This window comes from Biomphalaria glabrata, chromosome 6, assembly GCF_947242115.1.
Source record: "Biomphalaria glabrata chromosome 6, xgBioGlab47.1, whole genome shotgun sequence".
Lineage (NCBI taxonomy): Eukaryota > Metazoa > Mollusca > Gastropoda > Planorbidae > Biomphalaria > Biomphalaria glabrata.
In genome coordinates this window covers 17,956,787-17,977,432 of record NC_074716.1, presented here as the reverse complement: position 1 = coordinate 17,977,432, position 20,646 = coordinate 17,956,787, and the positions used below count along the sequence as shown (strand labels likewise).

Below are 20,646 nucleotides of genomic sequence, written 5' to 3'. Positions count from 1 at the left end.
TTTTTACATGTATATATAAGATTTGTTTTGCTTTTTGAGACGACTCATACGAATGTTAATAGAAGCCGTATTGTTTTTATACATCTCTTTAAAAAGTAATAGTATTTTTACATTCAATATGTGAACACTTTACTCATGCGTTTGGTCAAAGGTTGGGTTAGTACTCATGCCATGTCTAAGGAGGTCTAAACCTTGTCTACATATTCACTGACCTCGTATGACATCATGCTCCGCCCAGGCCTGTCTGAACCTGTTAGCTGCTCACACTTCAATCGAAGACACTAACCAGACACATCGAGGAATCCATATTGTGAATGCACGTAGTCACGCCCAGTTGATCATCTCTAAATATTGAAGCCCAAATGATGTGTGAAATACGAACCTTGAAAAAAACATTTTTTTAATATTTTTTTTTAAACTTATTTTATCAAAGATCAATGGAAAAAATAAATTAAATTTATATGATTTTGACATTGTCACGTTTATTTATGCACGGAGCTACTAACCAAAAATCAAATCAGTTCCTCAAAGTTTTTATTTAAAGTAACCGTTTCAAACAGATATCGACAGGCAATATGATCCATAGTTAGTGTCTTCTGACCACAATCTGTTTTATTAAAAGACATATTTCAATACTGTTCATCTTGTTGTGACTGAGATAATAGAACATTAGTTTATTAGTGTATTAGAAATAGTTTGGGATGAAGATAGTATGAGTGACATTAGCAGTATGACAAGTCTTGAAAAGAAAATGATCTAAGTAGTTCAACAATCTATTGCCATTGTTTCGGGAATGTATCTTTCAAAGTCTTCCAACTATTTGGCGAATCACAATCTCTCTGAACTTCTTTCAGAGTTCATTTTTTTAACCACGATATTGACCAACATGGCAGGTGAGAAAACTTTTTTTTTTTAATATTAAGTGGGGGGTGGGGGAGGGAAGGCCGTATTGTGTGTGGGGCGGGGAAAGGGTTGGCTTCGTGTGAACTTTAAGGTCACCAGGTCACGGTTGAATCCTCAGGTTGGGATTAAGGTAGGAACAAAACGGGAGAAGGGGCGTTGTGGGATAAAAAAAAAAGTTACTTGAGATTTGGAACCAAACAACGAGCGGGCCTTTGTTACCACTTCCTCTTCAGCTGTCCCCATCTCTTCCCGGCTCTGTCCTGCTCTCCCGCCCCCCCCCCCCCCCTTTACGAAACTCTCTCAAGTACTTCTTGCTTTGGACAAACTAAAGCTTTTTTTTTAACAATTTTGTTGGTGTGTGTATCAATGTATTGGGGTCACTTTTGAGGTCTTCATTGTTCCTTATTTAGTTCAGCCACCTACCCGTGCCCCGGTGCTCATTGTTCTTCATTTAGTTCAGCCACCTACCCGTGCCCCGGTGCTCATTGTTCCTCATTTAGTTCAGCCACCTACCCGTGCCCCGGTGCTCATTGTTCCTCATTTAGTTCAGCCACCTACCCGTGCCCCGGTGCTCATTGTTCCTCATTTAGTTCAGCCACCTACCCGTGCCCCGGTGCTCATCTGGGAATGTCAACTATCGTTTCTTCCTGCCACACTGGAGGACAACTATCACACACTATCACACTATAGAGACTTAACTGTTACCACTTGATAATTTTAAGCTTTGTGTTGTTTTTTTAAGGTAGATCTACAAGAACATTTGTAAGCACTCCTTACAACTGCAAAATCTCATTTTCTAGCCTCTTGCGTCAAGTTCAGTTTGTAGCACAGAATAATGTCACCATAAAGGAAGCATCAGACTTTTACTGCATCACTTGCAACATTTCAAAACAAAAGGGCAACTAGGAATAAAGGAGAATTTGATACGAACATCAACTGCTAGGCATTGAGACATTTTTTTTTTTTGAATTCCTCAATTCTTTTTTTTTTTTTTTCATACTTGACAACGGCGACGTTATTGACATTGTTTAGTGCATGGTGAAAACCTCCACTAGTATCTAGATTGTGATGTGAATGTGGTCCAGACATTTAACCACTACTTGACATTCACCGCTACCTAAAGTGCTACCACAACCCATGACCACATCACTCCTCCTTGTCTCATCTCTTCCTCAAATGTTTGACCGGCGGCCTGGCGTCCCTCTCATTATGGAATATTTGATCTAGACGTGGGTCTCTTCTGGTGTCCACTTGCCTGGTTGAAACAATGCACTAGCAGAGCTACACCATTCCAATGGAGCGTGTGACAGGTATTATGGGATAGCGATAAGGTGAACTCCTGCCTCTGTCCTATCTGAAATGTCACTGGCATTCTCGACACTGCAACTTATTGTGTTGTTCTCAGAGGCGCTATTTCTAAAGAGAACATATAACGACAGTACTGTTTCTTGTGTGTGGTCTAGTCATCATTTGGTTATTTTAAGAAAAAGTATTTGTTTAGTGGCGCCCATGACACGCACTAGCTGTGTAAAGACTCGTTGGCCGCCTAGTCGTCGAAATAGTCCCGGGTTCGAACCCTGATCGCTGCCACCCCCGACGCCCTGCGAGACGTTTGGACTAGGTTGTAATAACCTTGAAATCCGAAACGTTCGAAAGAAGTTTAAACCGAAAACAGACCTATATATGTTGCTATAAACGAAGCATTAGACTATGTGACTAGTGCCCATTTTTTTAATTGTAAATTGTATTATAGTTTTTAACCGTTCTTGTTTAACATTTTAAAATGTTAGAATTAATATTATTGAGAAAATGTTGATTTATAATACAAATCTTGTTCTTGTTTGAACTCTTTGGTTTTCGTGTCCAAGTCATCATGAGTTTAGTTGTGAGTGACTATGTTATTGGTAAATCCACTCCCTCCTTATCCGGGAAACAAGGCCGATAGTGTAGGCCCTATAAAGTACTTGTACTTCTATAGTTGTAGACAAGCGACTTCCCTGGAAGTGTAGACACGACACGGTTCATTGACTTAGTGGCTCAAAGGTTAATGCAAGCTTCTCTACGTTTAGCCCTGGCGTATCCCCTTCCGGTCTGACCGACCCGCTCTCGGCAGGGAATGATGGAGAGAGTCATGGGAAGGCTTTGAAGGCGTATATTTGTGCGCTGGGGTGTATACAGAGAGGGGGGAGAGATAGGCCCCGGGTAGGATATTGATCAATCTCATTGAGTGATGATCATGTCATAAAAGTTAATTGTTAACTGCATTCTCAGAATACTGGGGTGATGGATTTGTAGAACTAGACCAACGCCCATTAGGCCTATATATATTTGCATCTCAAGAGCGAACATCTAGTCTTACAGAGCTATGTTCCTTAAATATACTATTGCCAAGTTTTGACTGCTTGTATACAACGTATAAGTCACGTCATCTATTAGCTTACTAGACAATGGAATCAACACGGCTATTGTTTCACTATTTCTATGATGTGGGTCTTTGCCATCTGTATCTCTGTAAATGTCTTTAAACTTGTTTAAATTGTTCATCTGGTTTGAACACGACTTTTAATGTTTGATTTGGTCATTAGGGGTTGGAGCTCTTTAAAACAAAACAAACCCTCCCCCCCCCTCTTCTGCTGTCTAACTTGTCAGTTTTATTGTAAGTGGCTAGATGAAAAATTGAAGTTTTGAAGAGAGAGAGAAAGCTAGAGAGCTCCTTCCATTAATCTCTAATTGCTTCCCTTTTATGTATGTGTCAACTTGTTTTATGTGTGTTTTTCTTGGTTACCGCACAGCACACATCACCACAAGCACAACCAAATCTCGTTTCTTTTTCCTTTTTTTTTAGTCGAGATTCTAGAACCCGACTCTTTCTGTCTGGTCAAAATCTTTTCCATGTTATTTCTCCCACTTCCCATTCTCAGGTCAATTTGAAACTTTGTACAATTATTGATTGGCGATGACAACACATGAATCAATCTAAAAGAATACATTTTGTTAATCAATTTATAGTAATTAATTAATTTTGTGACATTTGTAAAATGAACTAAATCGGCGACGGACTACCCGTGGCACTAATTCCAATAATGTAGAGAGGTCATTCGCGCTAAAAAAAAAAAAGTAAAAAAGCTAAGGTCCAGGTCCACTGATAATCCAAACGGTTTATCCTTATTGAACAACAAACGTTTTAGATAGTAGGCTACTGTGTGTATAGGTCTATAGTACTGTGTGTATAGGTCTATGTACTGCGTGTATAGGTCTATAGTACTGTGTGTATAGGTCTATAGTACTGCGTGTATAGGTCTATAGTACTGTGTGTATAGGTCTATAGTACTGCGTGTAGGCCTATAAGTCTATAGTACTGTGTGTATAGGTCTATAGTACTGCGTGTATAGGTCTATAGTACTGCGTGTATAGGTCTATTGTACTGCGTGTATAGGTCTATAGTACTGCGTGTATAGGTCTATAGTACTGCGTGTATAGGTCTATAGTACTGCGTGTATAGGTCTATAGTACTGTGTGTATTGGTCTATAGTACTGCGTGTATAGGTCTATAGTACTGTGTGTATAGGTCTATAGTACTGTGTGTATAGGTCTATAGTACTGCGTGTATAGGTCTATACTACTGTGTGTATAGGTCTATAGTACTGCGTGTATAGGTCTATAGTACTGCGTGTATAGGTCTATAGTACTGCGTGTATAGGTATATAGTACTGTGTGTATAGGTCTATAGTACTGCGTGTAGGCCTATAAGTCTATAGTACTGTGTGTATAGGTCTATAGTACTGTGTGTATAGGTCTATTGTACTGTGTGTATAGGTCTATAGTACTGCGTGTATAGGTCTATAGTACTGTGTGTAGGCCTATAAGTCTATAGTACTGTGTGTATAGGTCTATAGTACTGTGTGTATAGGTCTGTAGTACTGCGTGTATAGGTCTATAGTACTGCGTGTATAGGTCTATAGTAATGCATGTATAGGTCTATAGTACTGCGTGTATAGGTCTATAGTACTGCGTGTATATGTCTATAGTACTGTGTGTATAGGTCTATAGTACTGCGTGTATAGGTCTATAGTACTGCGTGTATAGGGATACGTTTGGATATTTAATGATTGAATTGTTGACAACTCTACTCACCATTACTAATATAAGCGAGTTTTTTTTGTTTTGTTTAAGTATTTAGTATAATGAACGTATTCGAAGCCAAATCACGTGAACAGGTGTTTTTTTTTAATTTCTCTTTGAAACAGACCAGTACAGGTGCTAAGTTCACATGTTTGCAATGGATAACCAGTGACCACTTCATTCCCCCCCCCTCCTTTTTTTTTGTCCGTCACTCAGCTGTACTCAAAGAGACGTCCACTAGGATTTGAACTCTAAGTCTCTCGGTTAGGCAGACAAACGTTTGACCACATGGCTAGCATGTTCTACAGAGCTTTAGTTAGGACTGTTGTTGTTTTCAATGTGTATATATTCGTTGGCTGCTTCAAATTATTTTCGTATCTAAATTAAAGTCATTGAAGTGAAGTGTAAACTGTTAAAATGATCCCACAATTTTTTTGTTGTAAACCATCGTATTAACAAATAACCTCGATCAATTCACTCAGATATCGCCTAGACTAAAACAACTGTTCTTTAACATCGCCTAAATGAGAACAATGTCTCTATAATATCTCTTGGATTAACAACCTCTGTCACCAAGAAACCTGAAAGCATTCCTTTCACTGTATCTTACAAAACATCTCTCCAGTGTCTTTCTGAATGCCCACTAATCTCACGTGATCAAGTTTTAAATCCAAATACCTCACAGTTCAGATTTAATTATTCATTTCCTGCCTAATTAGTCATGCAAAACAATTCATACTGACAGAGGATGTAAAGATAGAAGCTCTGCACCCTTTGAACAGCCGATCTCAAAAGTCTGCCATGGTTAGGCCTTCTTGTCCTTAACTAACGATAATATCGAAACAAATCCTCAATTGAATATATTCAAATTCATTTTGTACTATACAGGACGTTGTCTAACTGATCACACCTTGTATTTTAATGTGGCTCTCGTTAATTTGTGAGCGTTTACCTGTCGGGAACGTTCATAGGTGTAACCATTACAAGACATTACTCAACAAATACTTCTGGTAGGAACCGTTGCAACACGTCTCTAGTTTTATACCCATGGGTAACAGTATAACAAAAGTGTTACGTGCGCAGCGTAGTGTGAGTGTGGAATGGTGCGAATGCGTATTAAAAGAATAGGAGGATTAGAAAAGATTTATGTAAACACGGTTATTATTGATAGATTATTATTTGTTGAACCAAGATTAAAGTTCTCATAATCTAGGTACTATTGCTGAGTCTGTTTTGGTGTGTGATTAAGAGTCTCGTCTGCTCCTAGCAAGTAGCCTTTTGATTGCATCACAGAATTAGCTGGAGATTCAAAATGAGATTAATAAACTGAGAGCTAGTTGAGTATATGATTACATCACGTTGTTGTTTACCCTGGTCAGGGGATTTGCAATCACAGCTAAGTGACCCAGCACACGTCATCACCACAGTGTGCAAGTGAAAGAAGATCTCAGGTGAGGCCAATTTTGGGCGAGCACGGACAGTGAGTAATATAGGACAACATGTGTGGTCTTAATAAGCTGCCCTTCGCCGAGTCATAAAATATAAGGGCTCTGGTTTCATTTGAGTTTGCATCGAAAAATAAAGACAGAGTTATCTGCCTGGCCCAGAGAGTTTGAACTGGTCCGAGCCGGCTGTTACAAAGTTGGCCGATACCGACCGGTCTGTATAGATAAAATTGGCGGAAAGGTATTGATTGCCCCCCCCCCCAATCCTTTTGCGCCTCGTTTGAATTCCAGCCATTCATCAGTGAGATTTAAAGTGTCAACATCAAACTTAAAGTTTTAGTGTCAATGATTATACAAGATTGTGTTTTCTAAGGTACTCATGAGGTAGCGTTTTAAAAGAAAGAAACTTTATTTTGTGGTCAACATTCTGGTATAAACCAACATTTGAGGTCAGAAAACAACATGCAACAAGTTAGTGACCACCTTTCGGAAAGTTAGCCGTTTGTGGACTAGACAAGACGCTAGTGTTTGCAAACACAGCCAAAGTGACTTCAGACTAGGGTTATACTTAATGGTGTGACGTGTACAGGTGTGCATGGTACGAAAATAAATGTCATCATTACCCCTCCCCCCTTTCTAAAAAATAACTAAGTTGGAGTGTCAAAAAATAAAGTTATTTAAGTTTCTCTGATTATTCAAAAGAAGAATGACTTAAAAAAAAAAACACAAAAAAAACAATCACGTGTTTTCATGTCTCGTGCTACTTCTAACAACATCACATGCGGCTCATCACGTGACTGTGTGAGAGGAACATTAGTAACCTAGCACCACTTAAATCCATGCTTTGTCTTTCTACTTACAAAACAACGCTTAATTTTACTTCCTCTAGTCTAGTTCAATGTTCCTCAAACATTTTTGTTAGTCCCCCCTCCCCCCAAAGGTCACTATGGTTTTTTCTTTCTTCTTCTCCATACCTTTGTGTGTGCTTACCCCCCCCCCCCCTCTTTTGTGTGTGTGTGTGTGCGTACAATAAAAAGCTATTTTCTTGTGTTTTTTTTTTCTGTTGTATAAGAAGTAGCCTAGCCATACGTTCTCTGACCCCAGGATGAGCATTACTGCCTAAAGGACTTCTCTTATCTTATAAATTAAAGGCGCTTTTTCAAAACAAAAGATAATTATCTTCTAATCGTATTCCAAGCGTTATTCTAGTCGTGAATGTTAATTAGAGATTTAAACTCTACTACGTCATTGGTTTTCCTGGCTGATTCAAGCAATCCGTTCCTTGCACTAATGACAAAAGCCACCTGGTTGAGCAACACTGCTGACAGACCTTCTCTGATTCCTTGTTGGGAAACACTGCTGATACACCCTTTCTGAACCTAGGTTAACGTAACTCTGTTGATAGACCTTCTCTGAATGAGAAACACTGCTTTAAGCCCTTCTCTAACTCCTGAAAGAGAAATACGGCTGATAGACCTTTTCTGACCCTAGGTTAAGTAACTCTTCTGATAGACCTTCTCTGACTCCAGGAGGAGAAACACTGCTGATAGACCTTTGACTCCAGGAGGAGAAATACTGCTGATAGACCTTCTCTGACTCCAGAATGAGAAATACTGCTGATAGACCTTCTCTGACTCCAGGAGGAGAAACACTGCTGATAGACCTTTGACTCCAGAATGAGAAATACTGCTGATAGACCTTCTCTGACTCCAGGAGGAGAAACACTGCTGATATACCTTCTCTGACTCCAGGAGGAGAAACACTGCTGATAGACCTTCTCTGACTCCAGAATGAGAAATACTGCTGATAGACCTTCTCTGACTCCAGAATGAGAAACACTGCTGATAGACCTTCTCTGACTCCAGAATGAGAAACACTGCTGATAGACCTTCTCTGACTCCAGAATGAGAAATACTGCTGATAGACCTTCTCTGACTCCATGAGGAGAAACACTGCTGATAGACCTTCTCTGACTCCAGAATGAGAAATACTGCTGATAGACCTTCTCTGACTCCAGGAGGAGAAACACTGCTGATAGACCTTTGACTCCAGAATGAGAAACACTGCTGATAGACCTTCTCTGATTCCACGAGGAGAAACACTGCTGATAGACCTTTGACTCCAGAATGAGAAACACTGCTGATAGACCTTCTCTGATTCCACGAGGAGAAACACTGCTGATAGACCTTCTCTGATTCCACGAGGAGAAACACTGCTGATAGACCTTCTCTGATTCCACGAGGAGAAACACTGCTGATAGACCTTCTCTGATTCCATGAGGAGAAACACTGCTGATATACCTTCTCTGATTCCACGAGGAGAAACACTGCTGATAGACCTTTGACTCCAGAATGAGAAACACTGCTGATAGACCTTCTCTGATTCCACGAGGAGAAACACTGCTGATAGACCTTCTCTGACTCCAGGAGGAGAAACACTGCTGATATACCTTCTCTGACTCCAGGAGGAGAAACACTCCTGATATACCTTCTCTGATTCCACGAGGAGAAACACTGCTGATAGACCTTTGACTCCAGGAGGAGAAACACTGCTGATAGACCTTCTCTGATTCCACGAGGAGAAACACTGCTGATAGACCTTCTCTGACTCCAGGAGGAGAAACACTGCTGATAGACCTTCTCTGATTCCACGAGGAGAAACACTGCTGATAGACCTTCTCTGATTCCAGGAGGAGAAACACTGCTGATATACCTTCTCTGATTCCATGAGGAGAAACACTGCTGATAGACCTTCTCTGACTCCAGGAGGAGAAATACTGCTGATATACCTTCTCTGATTCCACGAGGAGAAACACTGCTGATAGACCTTTGACTCCAGAATGAGAAACACTGCTGATAGACCTTCTCTGATTCCACGAGGAGAAACACTGCTGATAGACCTTCTCTGACTCCAGGAGGAGAAACACTGCTGATAGACCTTCTCTGATTCCACGAGGAGAAACACTGCTGATAGACCTTCTCTGATTCCATGAGGAGAAACACTGCTGATATACCTTCTCTGATTCCATGAGGAGAAACACTGCTGATAGACCTTCTCTGACTCCAGGAGGAGAAACACTGCTGATAGACCTTCTCTGACTCCAGGAGGAGAAACACTGCTGATAGACCTTCTCTGACTCCAGGAGGAGAAACACTGCTGATAGACCTTCTCTGATTCCATGAGGAGAAACACTGCTGATAGACCTTCTCTGACTCCAGGAGGAGAAACACTGCTGATAGACCTTCTCTGATTCCATGAGGAGAAACACTGCTGATAGACCTTCTCTGACTCCACGAGGAGAAACACTGCTGATAGACCTTCTCTGATTCCATGAGGAGAAACACTGCTGATATACCTTCTCTGATTCCATGAGGAGAAACACTGCTGATAGACCTTTGACTCCAGAATGAGAAACACTGCTGATAGACCTTCTCTGATTCCACGAGGAGAAACACTGCTGATAGACCTTCTCTGATTCCATGAGGAGAAACACTGCTGATAGACCTTCTCTGATTCCAGGAGGAGAAACACTGCTGATAGACCTTCTCTGACTCCAGGAGGAGAAACACTGCTGATAGACCTTCTCTGATTCCACGAGGAGAAACACTGCTGATAGACCTTCTCTGATTCCACGAGGAGAAACACTGCTGATAGACCTTCTCTGACTCCAGGAGGAGAAACACTGCTGATAGACCTTCTCTGACTCCAGGAGGAGAAACACTGCTGATAGACCTTCTCTGATTCCAGGAGGAGAAACACTGCTGATAGACCTTCTCTGACTCCAGGAGGAGAAACACTGCTGATAGACCTTTGACTCCAGGAGGAGAAACACTGCTGATAGACCTTCTCTGACTCCAGGAGGAGAAACACTGCTGATAGACCTTCTCTGACTCCAGGAGGAGAAACACTGCTGATAGACCTTCTCTGACTCCAGGAGGAGAAACACTGCTGATAGACCTTCTCTGACTCCAGGAGGAGAAACACTGTTGATAGACCTTCTCTGATTCCAGGAGGAGAAACACTGCTGATATACCTTCTCTGATTCCATGAGGAGAAACACTGCTGATATACCTTCTCTGACTCCATGAGGAGAAACACCGCTGATAGACCTTCTCTGACTCCAGGAGGAGAAACACTGCTGATAGACCTTTGACTCCAGAATGAGAAACACTGCTGATAGACCTTCTCTGATTCCATGAGGAGAAACACTGCTGATAGACCTTTGACTCCAGAATGAGAAACACTGCTGATATACCTTCTCTGACTCCATGAGGAGAAACACTGCTGATAGACCTTCTCTGACTCCAGAATGAGAAACACTGCTGATAGACCTTTGACTCCAGAATGAGAAACACTGCTGATAGACCTTCTCTGACTCCAGGAGGAGAAACACTGCTGATAGACCTTCTCTGACTCCAGAATGAGAAACACTGCTGATAGACCTTCTCTGATTCCATGAGGAGAAACACTGCTGATAGACCTTCTCTGATTCCACGAGGAGAAACACTGCTGATAGACCTTCTCTGATTCCATGAGGAGAAACACTGCTGATAGACCTTTGACTCCAGGAGGAGAAACACTGCTGATAGACCTTCTCTGACTCCAGGAGGAGAAACACTGCTGATAGACCTTCTCTGACTCCAGGAGGAGAAACACTGCTGATAGACCTTCTCTGATTCCAGGAGGAGAAACACTGCTGATAGACCTTCTCTGATTCCAGGAGGAGAAACACTGCTGATAGACCTTCTCTGACTCCAGGAGGAGAAACACTGCTGATAGACCTTTGACTCCAGGAGGAGAAACACTGCTGATAGACCTTTGACTCCATGAGGAGAAACACTGCTGATAGACCTTCTCTGACTCCAGGAGGAGAAACACTGCTGATAGACCTTCTCTGATTCCAGGAGGAGAAACACTGCTGATAGACCTTCTCTGATTCCACGAGGAGAAACACTGCTGATAGACCTTCTCTGACTCCAGGAGGAGAAACACTGCTGATAGACCTTCTCTGACTCCAGGAGGAGAAACACTGCTGATAGACCTTCTCTGATTCCAGGAGGAGAAACACTACTGATAGACCTTCTCTGACTCCAGGAGGAGAAACACTGTTCTTGTCAATGAAAGTGCTTGCTGTGGTGCGTATGTGTGTGTGTTGTGTTGTGTGAAAGTGTAAGAACAAGCCAATCACATCTTGTTTTGTTTCCCCTAATACAAAAATACAAATTTGCGAGATAGATGCTTGGTTTTTGTCTTGGTTTAAATATTGTTATAAACCTGGTGGAGGCACAGATGGGGGTAGTGGTGTGTGTGTAGTCAGCCGACGCAAATCGCCCCAGGCCAGCGCTAGACGAGCGTTCAACCGTGACGAGTTACGACGATCGTCCGAGACGAGTATCAACATGATGGTTCGGGAAGGATCGACGCCGTGAACAGAGCTCATTAGCGTCACGAGGGTTGTAGTCATCTGACACCCAGAATGGTCGAGCGACATTCTGTCCGGTTCTAGAAGGCCAGTAGGGACCCTATTTAAAGAGCGGAGGTGTCGCAGTCAAGACGGTTCAGAAAGCGGGTTCACGACAGGAGTTCAGAACACGGTCGACTACAGCACAGTTCAACGGTGTGGTTCTGTACGGAGCATTACGACGGTTCAGTGCGGAGTACTGTCAAGTACAGTTGAGACGACCGGCGTCTTGATCTTGGTCTGTGATCGAGTCCGACACATCGAGCCCAAGTGTGTGAAGTCAGTCCCGAACTGTTGAACCCAGTGCAAGCCCGGAACGAGACGGAGAGGCCAGTGCAAGACTTGATACGGCGGAACGGTGTTATCGGAGAGATATTTGTTATCGCAGAGCTATTTGTACTATTCTACGTGCTGCCAATTGTACAGTATTGGCTGTTATTTATGGACATTAAACCTTTACGTTATTTTGGAGCCCTGACTTGTCAAGTTCTTTAAGTTGGTGGTGTATGGTGCAGTTTGCAGAGAGCCTGGATAGTGAGATTCGCAACACTGGTGTCAGAAGTGGGATCCTTTTCTTCATGGCTCCTATGAAAACGCTCGACCAACTCCTTGTGAATGAACTGAAGCGAGAGCTACGTGATCGAGGGCTGAAGACAAGTGGAAATAAGGAAACATTACAAGCACGCCTTCGGGAGGACCTGGTGGAGGATGAAGCAGATCCGGACACGTATCTTTTTAAAGTCGAACCAGATATAGAGGAGCTCTTGAGCTCTATGCTAGGAAACACCAATTCCAAGATAGATGCCATGGACACCAAGGTAGATGCCAAGATAGATGTCATGGCCTCGGGAATCAAAACCGAGTTATTGGCTATGAACCAACGCTTACATGCTGTGGAGGAGAGAATCACCAGCATTGACGAACAGATGAATCAGAGGGTCGACGCAGTGGAGAAGGCAATCGAAGAAATGAAAACGCAAGTTCACTGTAAGGACACTAATGCACCGGAAACAAGTATGACGTCATTTGTGCATGAAAGCTCCGGAAAAATGAAGCCCCCCGTATTTGATGGTTCCGTGTCCTGGTCAGTGTACAAGAAGCAATTTGACGCAGCGGCTAAAGTTAACAAATGGAACAGCGAGGAGGAGAAAGCAACTGCCCTTGTGTTATCTCTAAGAGGAAAGGCCTCCGAATTGCTTCAGTCCTTACCGAACCAGCAAGACTTCGCCGCTCTGGTACAGGCTATGGAACTCCGATACGGGGATGAACATCTGCAAGAAGTTTATCGAGTGCAACTGAAGACCAGACAACAGCGCCCCGATGAAACACTACAGGAGCTAGAGACAGACATCGAACGCCTCGCACATCTAGCCTACCCAACCGCCGCACAAGATTTTCTGGAAGTCATTATTACAGACGCCTTCATTGATGCGCTTCGAGACCCCGAGTTAAAGAAAGCCACCAGAGTTAGTGGTAAACGTAAGGCCAGTGAAGCCCTCGTATACGCTCTCTCATATGAAGCCGCCAAAGACGCATCAGGGAGCACTCATCAAGGCCGAAGGTTAGAAGTCAAAGAGGAAGAATTCGCACAACTTGTGAGAAGGGTGACAGAGGCACTAGATGAACGACGAACAAACCAGATACCAGAACATCAACCTAGGGTTCCTGTACGATGCTGGAATTGTGGAGAACTCGGTCATATACAAAGAAGCTGCACTAGAAGATTTCCACAAACCGGAACCCATCACAGACCAGAAAGGTATGCACGACCAAGTTCCCGGGGCTACCAGGGAAACTAGTACGCGCCGGCTTCAAGGGGCGGAACCCGGCGACACAGAGAATGAGAGCCCCTGCAACCATCATCCCGGTCGTCGTGCTAGGACAGAGTAAGAGTCTGAAAATCATCGGAAAAATTGGATGTCAAAATTATCACTTCCTCCTAGATACTGGTGCCTCACGATCAGTCATCCGGACGGATAAAGTGGACAATAGCAAGAAAACGCCAGTTAGAGCCTACTCATTGAAAACAGCCAGCGGAGAACTATTGCCCATAAAAGGCCTGATCGACATAACAGTCGAGATCGGGAATCAGTCATTCAAACACGAATTCCTGATTGCTGACGTCACAGATGACTGCATAATAGGGCTCGACTTCATGATGAAATATGTTTTTTCCTTGAATATCGGCGGAGGCACTTTACAATGTGGGGACCTGGAAGTACCCTTGCTTGGCGACGAGAATGAAGAAGATGGCCGAGTCAGAAGGGTTAAGTTGGTAGAAAATACAACATTGCCTGCTAAGTCGGAAATGATCATTTGGGGAAAAATCGAGGATGACTATCCCACGACAAGAACGGCGCTGGTGGAAAGCTTAGACACCAACTACAACGGGATAGCAGTAGGAAAGACGCTAGTCACGATTGGGAAAGACCAAAAGGTACCCGTAAGAATTGTGAACCTCGGCACAGTAGAGAAACATTTACGGGAAGGTAGCATCATCGCTGGTTGCCATGCTTTAGAGATGATAAGAAACTGCAGCAGTGAAAATCCCGACGGAACACTCAAGCCCAGCGAACCACATGTTACTAAACTTCTAGCAGAAGTCAAAACGATATTGTCAAAAGAACAGTACACCAAAGCAGAACGATTCCTCAGAGAGTTCTCCGACATATTGCCATCTGATGAAATGGACTTTGGGCGAACAAACCTGATCCAGCATCGAATAGACACAGGAAACACTAGGCCCATCCGACAACAACCACGTCGCCTGCCGCTAGCAAAACACCAAGAAGCTATGGACATGATAGAACGAATGAGGCAGCAGGGGGTTGTTGAACCATCCAACAGTCCATGGTGTTCACCCATCGTCTTGGTAAAGAAGAAAGATGGATCCACTCGATTTTGTGTCGACTATAGATTATTAAATGACGCCACACACAAGGACAGCTATCCGCTTCCTAGGATTGACGACACATTGGACACACTGGCTGGGTCACAGATCTTTTCCACCCTTGACCTGAAGAGCGGTTACTGGCAAGTGGGACTACACCCCGAGGACAGAGATAAAACAGCCTTCTCTGCTGGTAATGGTCTCTGGCAATTTACCGTGATGCCTTTTGGCCTCTGCAACGCCCCAGCCACCTTTGAAAGACTAATGGAGCATGTGCTAAGAGGACTTAACTGGACGACGTGTCTTGTTTACTTAGATGACATTATCGTCATAGGCAGGACATTCGAGGAACATCTTGCAAACCTGAAGGAAGTGTTTGAACGAATTAGAAACGCTGGAATGAAATTGAATCCAAAGAAGTGCTCCTTGTTCAGAAGAAGCGTCAAGTACCTTGGGCACATCGTGTCAAAGGAGGGAGTCAGCACAGACCCGGATAAAGTTGAAGCCGTAAATGGATGGCCGATCCCCGCTAATATCCAGGAGTTAAGAAGCTTTCTTGGACTCTGCACGTATTACAGACGTTTTGTGCCTAATTTCTCTAGCCTCTGTAGTGCCCTTCATCAATTGACAGAACCGAAGCGGCCGTTTATTTGGACAACGGAATGTCATGAGGCCTTTGAGAGACTTAAAAAGGCTCTTGTTTCATCCCCCATTCTGGCCTACCCGATACCAGGCGAGACGTTCATACTTGACACCGATGCGAGCAACACCGGAATAGGCGCTGTCTTATCCCAAAAGGTAGATGGAACTGAGAGGGTTATAGCTTACTTTAGTCGGAGCTTGTCCAAAGCCGAGAAAAACTACTGTGTTACAAGACGTGAGCTACTGGCAGTTGTGGATGCCATACAACATTTCCACAAATACTTATATGGGCAAAAATTTATCCTTAGGACAGATCACGCTGCTCTACAATGGCTGTTGTCATTTAAAAGTCCGGAAGGACAAGTCGCCAGGTGGATTGAACGTTTGCAAACCTATGACTTCGAGACACAGCACCGAAAAGGACAAACTCACCAGAATGCTGACGCGCTGTCTCGACGACCTTGCAGAATGGAATGTAAACACTGCAGCAAGGTTGAAGAAAAGGAAGTTATCATTGACTGTCGACATCTTGGGGTACAAGCTTCCTGGTCATGGTCCGACGAAAGAATCCGAGAAGACCAGTTAAAAGATGAAGACCTGGCTCCCATTCTGCTTATGAAGGAAGACGGACAAAGACCGGAATGGCATCACCTTTCTGATAAGGGAACTGCAACCAAGGCATATTGGGCGCAATGGGACTCACTGACAATCGACAATGGAGTTCTCAAGAGGGTCTGGGAAACGGCAGATGGGACATGCAATCGCTTACAGCTGTTGTTGCCTAAAGTGAGAGTTGCTGAGGTGCTGCAAGAAATCCATAATAATTCCAGTGGGTCACATTTAGGTGTCAACAAGACCTTTGAAAAAGTACGCCAGCGGTTTTACTGGTTCGGCTACCGGGATGATGTAGAAGAATGGTGCCGAAGATGCGACGCATGTTCAGCAGCAAAGGGCCCGCACAGGAGAACGAGGGGACGTATGCAGCAATACAACGTCGGTAATCCCTTCGAAAGAATAGCGATCGATGTAGCCGGACCATTCCCTGAGTCCCAGAGAGGAAACAAGTACGTTCTAGTGGTGATCGACTATTTTACTAAGTGGCCTGAAGCGTATGCGATACCGAACCAAGAAGCCACCACCATATCGGAAACACTTGTGGAGAATTGGATTAGCCGATTCGGTGCTCCCAGGGAGTTACACTCCGACCAAGGCCGAAACTTCGAATCCAAGATCTTTCAAGAGACGTGCCAGGTACTGGGCATCGAAAAGACACGCACAACCCCTCTACACCCTCAGTCAGACGGAATGGTGGAACGATTTAACCGAACGCTGGAACAGCATCTGTCGAAAGTCGTCGATGAACGTCAAGAGGACTGGGACACCTATATCCCAATGTTCCTTATGGCATATAGAAATTCGATTCACAGCACCACCGGTTACACTCCAGCAAAGATGATGTTCGGCCGAGAGCTGCAACTACCGTGTGACTTGCTATTCGGGATTCCGGGAGATGTGCCAGCCTCTTCAACAGACTATGTCGCACATCTCCGAAAACGGATGGAGAAAACTCACGCTCTAGCCCGCAGAAACATCAAGATCAACAGTGACCAGATGAAGACAAGGTACGACAAACGGGCCAATGCCGCTGGGTTTCAGGAGAACGATCTGGTGTGGCTTTACAATCCACAAAGACGAAAAGGCAAGTCCCCAAAGCTTCAAACAGACTGGGAAGGACCCTACCGCGTGATAAAAAGAATCAACGATGTCGTGTATCGAATACAGAAGAGCCCAAGGTCCAAACTGAAGGTCGTCCACATCGACAGACTCAACAAGTACTATGGTGAAGCTGGATCTGCCCGGGACGGACAGATCTAAGGAGGGGGCAGTGTTATAAACCTGGTGGAGGCACAGATGGGGGTAGTGGTGTGTGTGTAGTCAGCCGACGCAAATCGCCCCAGGCCAGCGCTAGACGAGCGTTCAACCGTGACGAGTTACGACGATCGTCCGAGACGAGTATCAACATGATGGTTCGGGAAGGATCGACGCCGTGAACAGAGCTCATTAGCGTCACGAGGGTTGTAGTCATCTGACACCCAGAATGGTCGAGCGACATTCTGTCCGGTTCTAGAAGGCCAGTAGGGACCCTATTTAAAGAGCGGAGGTGTCGCAGTCAAGACGGTTCAGAAAGCGGGTTCACGACAGGAGTTCAGAACACGGTCGACTACAGCACAGTTCAACGGTGTGGTTCTGTACGGAGCATTACGACGGTTCAGTGCGGAGTACTGTCAAGTACAGTTGAGACGACCGGCGTCTTGATCTTGGTCTGTGATCGAGTCCGACACATCGAGCCCAAGTGTGTGAAGTCAGTCCCGAACTGTTGAACCCAGTGCAAGCCCGGAACGAGACGGAGAGGCCAGTGCAAGACTTGATACGGCGGAACGGTGTTATCGGAGAGATATTTGTTATCGCAGAGCTATTTGTACTATTCTACGTGCTGCCAATTGTACAGTATTGGCTGTTATTTATGGACATTAAACCTTTACGTTATTTTGGAGCCCTGACTTGTCAAGTTCTTTAAGTTGGTGGTGTATGGTGCAGTTTGCAGAGAGCCTGAATAGTGAGATTCGTAACAATATTTATACCGAAATGGATTGATCGTCAGAATAGTCTTTCGACCAAAAGAATTGCATTATGAAAAAAATGAATTTTGTTTCGTGTTTGTAACTACTAGACCCCACCCACATACACACACATACACACCCCTACACCCACATACACATACAAACACATACACACCCCTACACCCACATACACACACATACACACCCCTACACCCACATACACATACAAACACATACACACCCCTACACCCACATACACACACATACACACCCCTACACCCACATACACACCCACCGGTATGTTGGTCAGACTTGTCACTTGGGAACTAGTTAATGACGCACGCAGGTTGGGGTAGTCATTAATATTACAGAGTGCCGCCATGATGTTTCACTTTGAACAATCGGCCCGCTGAGTTGTATGACATGCAGAAACACACACTTCGTAGTGTATGGGGGAGGGGGTGGTGGTGTCGTTGTGTTGAGTGGTAAAGTGAATCGAGGGGTAAAGACTGGGATTCTGAAGTTCGAAAACTTTTAGGGCGACCCTGAGTCCACACAATTCTATTGGCTACCCGACACATTAGTTGGGGGGAAATAAAAAGGCAGTCGGTCGTTGTGCTGGCCAAATGACACCTACGCCACTAAAAGAGATTACCTTTACATCATCTGCCCCATCGATAGGTAGGTCTGAAACGAATACTTTACTTAACTTTTTTCACTTTAAGTAGGCCTATCTTCTTGAACATAGACATATATAGCTCCTCCTTCGTGGTCGAAGATGAGCACATTTCTCATTTCCTATGGACTCGAAGATGGCTGTAAAGTCCAATCCTCGCTTTAAAAAGCCGGCCGCATGGGTGGCATGGGTGGGTTATGTCAGTTGCAGATAAACCTGCTTCTTCTCTCAGCTTTTTGTTGATTCGGCGCTCTTTCGCCCTGGCCGCTCTTCTTGCTTTAAATCTTGAGACTCCGAGACTCACAGCTTGTATCAAACTGAAAGTATAAGGAAAGATTTTCAAATATATTGTAAATTTAAATTTGTATTTCCGTAGTGTAGTGGTTGTCACATCTGCCCAACACGCAGAAGTTTCTGAGTTCGAAACCCAGTTGAATTTATTTGTTTAAAGTATGTTTTTTTACAGCCTAATATGCTCTATCCTCTACCAATGTCTAGATCTGTCCGCCTGTCTCTAGGTGGATCACTTCGGGGGCCGATTTAAAGTTTGTGTGTCTAGATTCTGAATCTAAAAATTGTTAAATAATAATTTTGAGACGAGTGTGTTTGTATTTCCAATGTTAAATTACTCGGAGTAAACATTATGATGATTATTAGTATTATATGTTACATAGTTTAGGTTTGAAAAAAAAACACGTTACTTCTTATAACTAGTTTACAAAACAACACCTTGTTTCAGCTTTCTGAAGTTTTTCACGACATTCTTACGTGCGTCCAGTCAAGGCATAATTTACATAGGTCTGTGATCCTATTTTTTTTTTTTAACACGCATTCACACCATTCCACATTCACACCATTCCACATTCACATCCCGCTGCGCGATTGTGCATTCAAGTTTTAACCAACTTCTCCTTCCACGCACGTAGAGTGTAAGCCATGGTGTAAGCATGGAACTATACTCCATGGTGTAAGCATGGAACTATACTGCATGGTGTAAGCATGGAACTATACTGCATGGTGTAAGCATGGAACTATACTGCATGGTGTAAGCATGGACCTATACTCCATGGTGTAAGCATGGAACTATACTCCATGGTGTAAGCATGGCACTATACTCCATGGTGTAAGCATGGCACTATACTCCATGGTGTAAGCATGGAACTATACTGCATGGTGTAAGCATGGACCTATACTCCATGGTGTAAGCATGGAACTATACTCCATGGTGTAAGCATGGCACTATACTCCATGGTGTAAGCATGGCACTATACTCCATGGTGTAAGCATGGCACTATACTCCATGGTGTAAGCATGGCACTATACTCCATGGTGTAAGCATGGAACTATACTCCATGGTGTAAGCATGGCACTATACTCCATGGTGTAAGCATGGAACTATACTCCATGGTGTAAGCATGGAACTATACTCCATGGTGTAAGCATGGAACTATACTCCATGGTGTAAGCATGGAACTATACTCCATGGTGTAAGCATGGACCTATACTCCATGGTGTAAGCATGGAACCATACTGCATGGTGTAAGCATGGAACTATACTCCATGGTGTAAGCATGGAACTATACTGCATGGTGTAAGCATGGAACTATACTCCATGGTGTAAGCATGGAACTATACTGCATGGTGTAAGCATGGAACTATACTCCATGGTGTAAGCTTCTAATAGGAATCGAGAAAAAAAAAAGATTTGTCTATTTAAAAAAACAACAACCCAACTCCACTGTTTCTATCGTGTCAATATTGATCAACTTTTTTTTTTATCTCCACCAACTGTCGTCTGTTTATTTCTGGTCTCACTATCTCGTGCTGGGCGTAGCGTACGACTTATGTTGTAGTCAGCTCTCGGCTAATCTCGTTTGATTGACGTG

The 20,646-nt window shown here is 43.7% G+C and overlaps 1 protein-coding gene across 1 annotated transcript in view; it reads left to right on the top strand.

The window, feature by feature from the left end:
• Nucleotides 1-20,646, top strand: part of LOC106058697 (serine-rich adhesin for platelets-like) — a 59,275-nt gene that overhangs the window by 20,358 nt on the left and 18,271 nt on the right. The gene's annotated exons all lie outside the window — the stretch shown is intronic.